The sequence below is a fragment of the Arachis duranensis genome, chromosome 6 (assembly GCF_000817695.3).
Source record: "Arachis duranensis cultivar V14167 chromosome 6, aradu.V14167.gnm2.J7QH, whole genome shotgun sequence".
Lineage (NCBI taxonomy): Eukaryota > Viridiplantae > Streptophyta > Magnoliopsida > Fabales > Fabaceae > Arachis > Arachis duranensis.
In genome coordinates, this window is record NC_029777.3 from 36,730,796 (window position 1) to 36,737,514 (window position 6,719).

The window sequence follows — 6,719 nt, forward strand, 5'->3', positions numbered from 1 at the left end:
ATGTGTAGAGACTTTTTTTGGAGTTAAACACCAGCTTTTGTGCCAGTTTGGGCGTTTAACTCCCACTTTGGTGCCAGTTCCGGCGTTTAACGCTGGGAATTCTGATGGTGACTTTGAACGCCATTTTGGGGCATCAAATCTTGGGCAAAGTATAAACTATCATATATTGCTGGAAAGCCCAGGATGTCTACTTTCCAACTCCGTTTGGAGCGCGCCAATTGGGCTTCTGTAGCTCCAGAAAATCCACTTCGAGTGCAGGGAGGTCAGAATCCAACAGCATCTGCTGTCCTTTTTAGCCTCTGAATCAGATTTTTGCTCAGGTCCCTCAATTTCAGCCAGAAAATACCTGAAATCACAGAAAAACACACAAACTCATAGTAAAGTCCAGAAAAGTGAATTTTAACTAAAAACTAATAAAAATATACTAAAAACTAACTAGATCATACTAAAAACATACTAAAAATAATGCCAAAAAGCGTACAAATTATCCACTCATCATCCCTCCAACCTTGGTTGGAGTTATCCTGCCATCCATGGTTGTAGCTGCCACCTTGATTGTACCCTTGGTTGGGGCGGTCATAGAAGTTGTGAGTGGCTGCCACAGTGTGGTCTTCCGGTTGGAGTTGCAGACACTCATTAATATAATGACTGTAATCTGCACAGATTATGCATACTCTTTGTGGAACTAACTATTGGCTGTGCTGTGATGGAGAAGGTTGAACTTGCTGAGCTTGTTGTTGACTTAGCTGCATCTGCTTCAGTAAGTTGGTCATTTCACATAAGCTCTGAGTTATAGCAGCAGTTTCTTTGCTAGTGGATACCTCTGCAATGGCTCTTAACCGACTTTGTTTCTGCCTGTGATTCTAGTAGATTCAGCTAAGTCGCTGATCAATTGCCATGCTTCTTCCGTAGTCTTGTACATTTTCATAGACCCATTGCTAGCACCTTCTAATGAGGTCCTATCTTGAGATTTCATGCCCTGTGTAAAGTAGCCAAGCAACATTATCTTGTCAATCATATAGTGGGGACATACTTCTAAAAGATTATTTAAGTGTTCCAAGTATTCATTCAGAGTCTCAGATTCATCCTGAACGATCATGGACATGTCTTTCCTCAGTTTATCAGCAACCTCAGCTGGAAAGAATGTCTCCAAAAATTCTCTTTTAAGCGTATCCCAGTTGGAAACAGTTATTCCGAGTTGAGTGTAGTACCATTCTCTTGCCTTACCCTCAAGAGAGAATGGGAAAGCTTTTAGCAGAATAGAAGTTTCGTCAGTACCATCACACTTAACAGTAGAGCAAGCTGTCTGAAAATTCCTAAGGTGCTTGATAGGCTCTTGAGCAAGTAAACCATGAAACTTGGGCATCAAGTTGAGTAGTGAAGACTTTATTTCAAAATCCACAGCCACTGCTGGGTGGTGTACTTGGAATGGTTGTAGTGTAAAATCAGGGGCTCTTTCTTCCTGGATAGTGACTCTCCTAGGTGCTGCCATGTCACCTGCACGTAAATCAACTGGATCAATAGAGAGGGAGCTTATTTCTTCCTTAGATAACGTTTCAGGTTCGTCCTCAAAGAGGACTAGCTGACGCCGAGCTTGCCTTATACGTGAAATAGTTCTTTCAATCTCAGGGTCAAATACTGGCAAGCTTGGATCAGGAAGTGAACGCGTCATTTAACAAAAGAAACGTCCAGCTCATAGTAATAAAATAAAAAGAAAAATTGCAATTAAATAAATTCCAATCAATAAATTAGCACACTATTGCAACTCCCCGGCAACGGCGCCAAAAATTGACGTGGCGAAAATTGGCGAGTTAAGAAATTATTATAAGATATACGTTGCAAGTACAGTCTTTAACCAGCCGAAAATCCGCTTATCAATTTAGAAGGGTTGTCACAATATTGAAATTAAAATACTGGGAGTATGAATCCCAGGTCGTCTCCCAATGAGTTGCAGAAAGATATGCTATTTTATTAATCAGGTGTTTTCAAAAAATGGTTGAGTTGATAAACAGGAAATTAAATCAGAGAATTTAGATAATTTAACTAAAAGCCTTGACTGGGAGTAGATTAGTTGGAAGCCCTATTCTTGTTGAAGTACTCTCAAGATTAATTGATAATCGAAGGTTGCTCTGCTTACTTATCCTTTACTAGGTAAAGGAAAGTCAAGCAAGTTGGAAAGCTATTTCCAGTCACAAGTCCTAATCCTCTCCCTTGGGAAGGGCTAGTGTCAATGACTAGAGGGTGATCCAACAATAAACCCAATTACAATTTCTCTCTTGAGTAATTCAACTCAAGGTTTCCTTTCAATCATCTCCCAATCAAGTTATGGAACTACTCACTCATCATAATTATAGACTTCACAGAATCAATGGGGAAAATAAAAGAAGACATAATAAATAATAATGAAAGGGATTAATTAAAAATAAAAATAGTTCTATATTAATAACTTGTGAAAATAATCCAATGTCAACTTTGGAGGAATTAAGAATATGGAAGAATAAATGAAAAGTAAATAACAAACTATAGTGACTAGTACCGTAGGTAGACTCTTCTCCAAAGCTAAAGCCAAAATCTTCAAAATCCTAATTATGAATGTTAAAGTGAAAAAACCTAGGGGAGGAGTAAATTCAGATCTAAAAACTAAAAATTATGTAGAATGAATGTTGTTCTCCGTCTCTGCATGTTTCCTGGCTCTAATATGTAATTATGGGCCAAAAACTGGGTTGAAATGCGGCCCAGAAACTTTGCCAGCGATTTTTGAAATTCTGCAGATCGTGCACGTCATGCGGTCGCATCGCCCAGGCGTTCGCGTCACTCAGCGTTTCTCGTACCACGCGTGCACGTCATCCATGCATTCGCGTCGTTCATGCAGCTTCCAATCTGCGCGGTTGCGTCAGGCACGCGAGCGCATCACTGTGATTTCTTCTGTTTCACGCTGTCGCGTCAGCCATGCGACCGCGTGACTTCTCGCTGGTCGTCTCCTCAATTCTTTGTGTTCCTTCCATTTTTGCATGCTTCCTCTTCATTCCTTATGCCATTCCTGCCCTATGAAGCCTGAAATACTTAACACACATATCACGGCATCGAATGGTAAAAAGGAAGATAAAAATATACAACAAAGAGGTCTAAGGAAGCAAGTTTTTAATCAGAGAATATTTTTAGGAAGGAATTGTAAATACATACAAATCATATGAATAAGTGGGTGAAGACTTGATAAAACCACACAATTAAACACAATATGAATCACAAAATAGTGGTTCATCAGTAATCCTTGGATGTTGACTAGGACATTTTCCGCAATCTCCACAACTGATACAATGCTCTTATCGGTTAACACAAATCTTGCCCTGGTCCTCTTTAGGGGTGACAAGTTCAATCTTTCATAAATGGAGAGTGGCATAATACTTATGCACGCCCCCAAATCACACATACAATCCATGAACTTCATCCCACAAATCAAACAAGTAACCAAACATGGGCCGGAATCATTGCATTTTTCAGGAAGTAAAGAAGAGATAGAATCATCTACCGGCTTTTTGTTGAGCTCGCCAAGTTTATCTTTGTGAGTGCAAATGTCCTTGAGGAACTTGGCATATTTGGACACTTGTTGAATGGCTTGAAAGAGAGGGACGGTGACTTCAACCTTCTTAAAAACTTCCACCATGCTGGGGTCAAGTTCTTCTTACTTTTTAGCCTTCTTGACCAAAGTTGGAAATGGAATGGGCATAGGCTCTTCAAGCAGATTCTTCCTCTTTGGCTCCTTGACCTTGAGTGGTTCTTCCTCACCTTTGTCAACATTTTTATCCTCACCTCTCATCACTTCCACTTCATCTCCTACCTCTTCATTGTTTGTCTCCTTACTCAAATTTATAGGCACAACACCAATCTCATCCAACTTGGTGCCACTCCTAAGGGTAATGGCATTGATGCTTCCCTTAGGATTGGGTTGGGGTTGAGAGGGTAAGCTACTAGAAGTTGAGGCTTGTTGGGTGTTTTGTGTGGTTTAAGGAGGGAGAGTCAAATGGGAGAGAGCTTTGGCTATAGTAGCCATATATGTTTCTTGTTTCTTGTGAAACTCCCATTGCTCTTGCATGAAGGTGTGAATTATGTCATTCATGTGAGGTTGATTGGAAGGAAGGTCTTGGTTGACTTGAGGAGGGTTAGACCTACTATTTGGGTATTGATATCTTGCTTGAGGTTGAGATTGTGGGGGTTGTTGGTAGGATTGTTGGTAGGGTTGTTGGTATTATGGTTGACCTTGAGGATGTTGATGGTAGTAGGCTTGCGCGTTTTGGTTGGGATGAGCTTGAGGAGCTTGGTTCTACCTTTGGTTTGAGTTATCCCTCCATCCTTGGCTCTGATTTCCTCCATGTTGGTGGGATCCTTGATTGTAATTGGGCCTTTGTGGATAAAGGTTGGCTACCGCCAATGTAGTGTCCTTTTGGAGTTGAGGGCACTCATCGGTGTAATGGGTATTACAAGTACAAACACCACATATTCTTGGTGGTCCTTCGATCCTTGTAGGTTGAGGTGGAGCGATTATCAAAGCTTGAGGGATTTGTTGCCCTTGGGTGATTTGTCTCAACAAAATTGTCATTTCACCGAGGGTCTTAGTCAAAATAGCATCTCGAGAAGGAGAAACTTCACTCACAGCTTTTGGTTGTGGACTTCTTGCCCTTGAGTGTTGAGTTGAGTCCGCTAAGTCCGAGATAACTTCCTATGCTTTCGCAGCGGTCTTGTTTTTGGTGAGGGATCCTCCGCTTGCGGCATCTAGGAGAAGCTTGTCTTGGTGGTGCATCCATTGACAAAAATAGCTGATACGTACCAACTCGTCAATATGGTAGTGAGGGCAAGCCTCCAGCAACTTCTTGAATCTCTCCCATTACTCATATAAAGTCTCCCCATCTCATTGCACAATGCAAGAGATGTCTCTTCACAGCTTGTCTGTTTTCTGAGGAGGGTAGAACTTTCCAAAAATTTCTTATGCAGCGAGTCCCAATTGGATCTCACTTCTCCCAGTTGAGTATAAAACCACTCCTTCACTTTTCCTTCCAAAGAGAAAGGGAAAGCGAAGACCAACATTGCTGCTTCATCTGCCCCATGTCTTCTCGCAGTGGCGCATGCAACTTGAAAATCCTTTAGATGCTTCAGAGGATCTTCCCCGTGTAGTCCATTGTATTTGGAGAGTAAGTTTATCGTGCCATACTTGATCTCAAAATTCAGATCCAAAGCCGGATACAGGATTTGAAGCAGTTGTAAGTTAAGATTAGGAGCTCCGGCCTCTTTCAAGGTGATTCTACGTGGTGGATCCGCCATGATGGTGTCACCTGAGTCACTCAAAGAAACTTCAGTACTCTCCATAGATGAATATAAAGTCTCCTCATTGATTGAAGAATGATGGTCAGGGGTTTATGGTGATAGTGAATTGGTGTGCTCCTCAAGAGAGCCCGATTCACTATTCACAAAAGCTAGCCGGCGCCGAGCTTGCCTTATACGAGTTAAAGTTCTTTAAATTTATGGATCAAAAGTGGCCAAGCTCAGGTCTGGAAGCGACCGTGTCATTCAACTGAGGAGGCAATGAAAGCATGCAATTATGAAAAGAAAAACAAAAAGAAGCAAGTAAACATGAACTAACTTAACAATCAACAACTACTAAGACTACTAGGGAGAGAAATAGTATCTAGAATTAGTGCCAAGTAGCAAACCAAAATCAAGTATTCACACTATTCACATATTTACAACAACCAAAATTATAGCACTCGTTGCACTTAAAGTGATCTCCCCGGCAACGGCGCCAAAATATGATAAGAGAATTATTGCTGGTTTAGAATCAATAAAAACAAGAATCGATTCATTGGTAGCATAGTCCAAACCAACAATTGATTCCCAAATTAAATTGTTTAATCTAAAGGATGTGTCACAATTCAAAACCAATTCAAAATCGAGGGTATTTGACTCCCGGGTCGTCTCCCAAGGATACTTGAGATCAACGAGTGTATAATTCTAGTTGTAGTGATCAAGGGATTTTCAATAAAGAGATGAACACATAAAGCAATAAAATAACATGCAAAATTGTAATGATTGAACTAATGAAGAAATTAAAGAACCGACTATGCAATATAAACAAGTAAAGTATAAAAGAGATTAACATAGATGTGTATAAAGAATTGAAAACATAAAAAAAGTCTTGGCTTGGAGTGAGCTAAGGGTCCTTTCCTTGTTGGAACCACAACTATGACAATTATAATGGATTAGTCTCACTTGATCAACCCTCACATCGGAAGGTAAGTTAAATGAGCATATGTGTTCTTAACCCACAAATCCTAAATTGCTTGCTAATTACCTTAGCAACAAATTAGCGTTAGTGGGAACAAGAACAATTAACAATCCAAGAATTGACACTAAATGTTGGACATTCCAACTCTAGGAACCGAATTGCTCACTTTTCTCAAGCCAAAAACCAAAAATTTAGCCTAAAACCATGGTTGACATTTTGTCAAACACTTGGTGGGCAAAAACATTAAACATGGGAAAAATGAGAAAATGCTTGAAACTAAAAGCAACAAATGATCTCAATCAACAAGAATAACACAAGAAAGCATGAAACAAACATCAAACATCAAATTCGTCAACAAGAAATTGAAATTGCAAAAGAGAAGTAAAATTGAACTATAACTTGAATTATAAGAAAAAGTAAGAACAATGTAACTATAAAGAGT

At 40.0% G+C, this 6,719-nt stretch overlaps 1 non-coding gene across 1 annotated transcript; it reads left to right on the forward strand.

The window, feature by feature from the left end:
• Positions 1-4,835: 4,835 nt before the first annotated feature.
• On the forward strand, positions 4,836-4,942 carry LOC127740221 (small nucleolar RNA R71). Its single transcript, XR_008000902.1, has one exon. It is a non-coding gene; the product is annotated as a small nucleolar RNA R71 (small nucleolar RNA).
• The last annotated feature ends 1,777 nt before the right edge of the window (positions 4,943-6,719 follow it).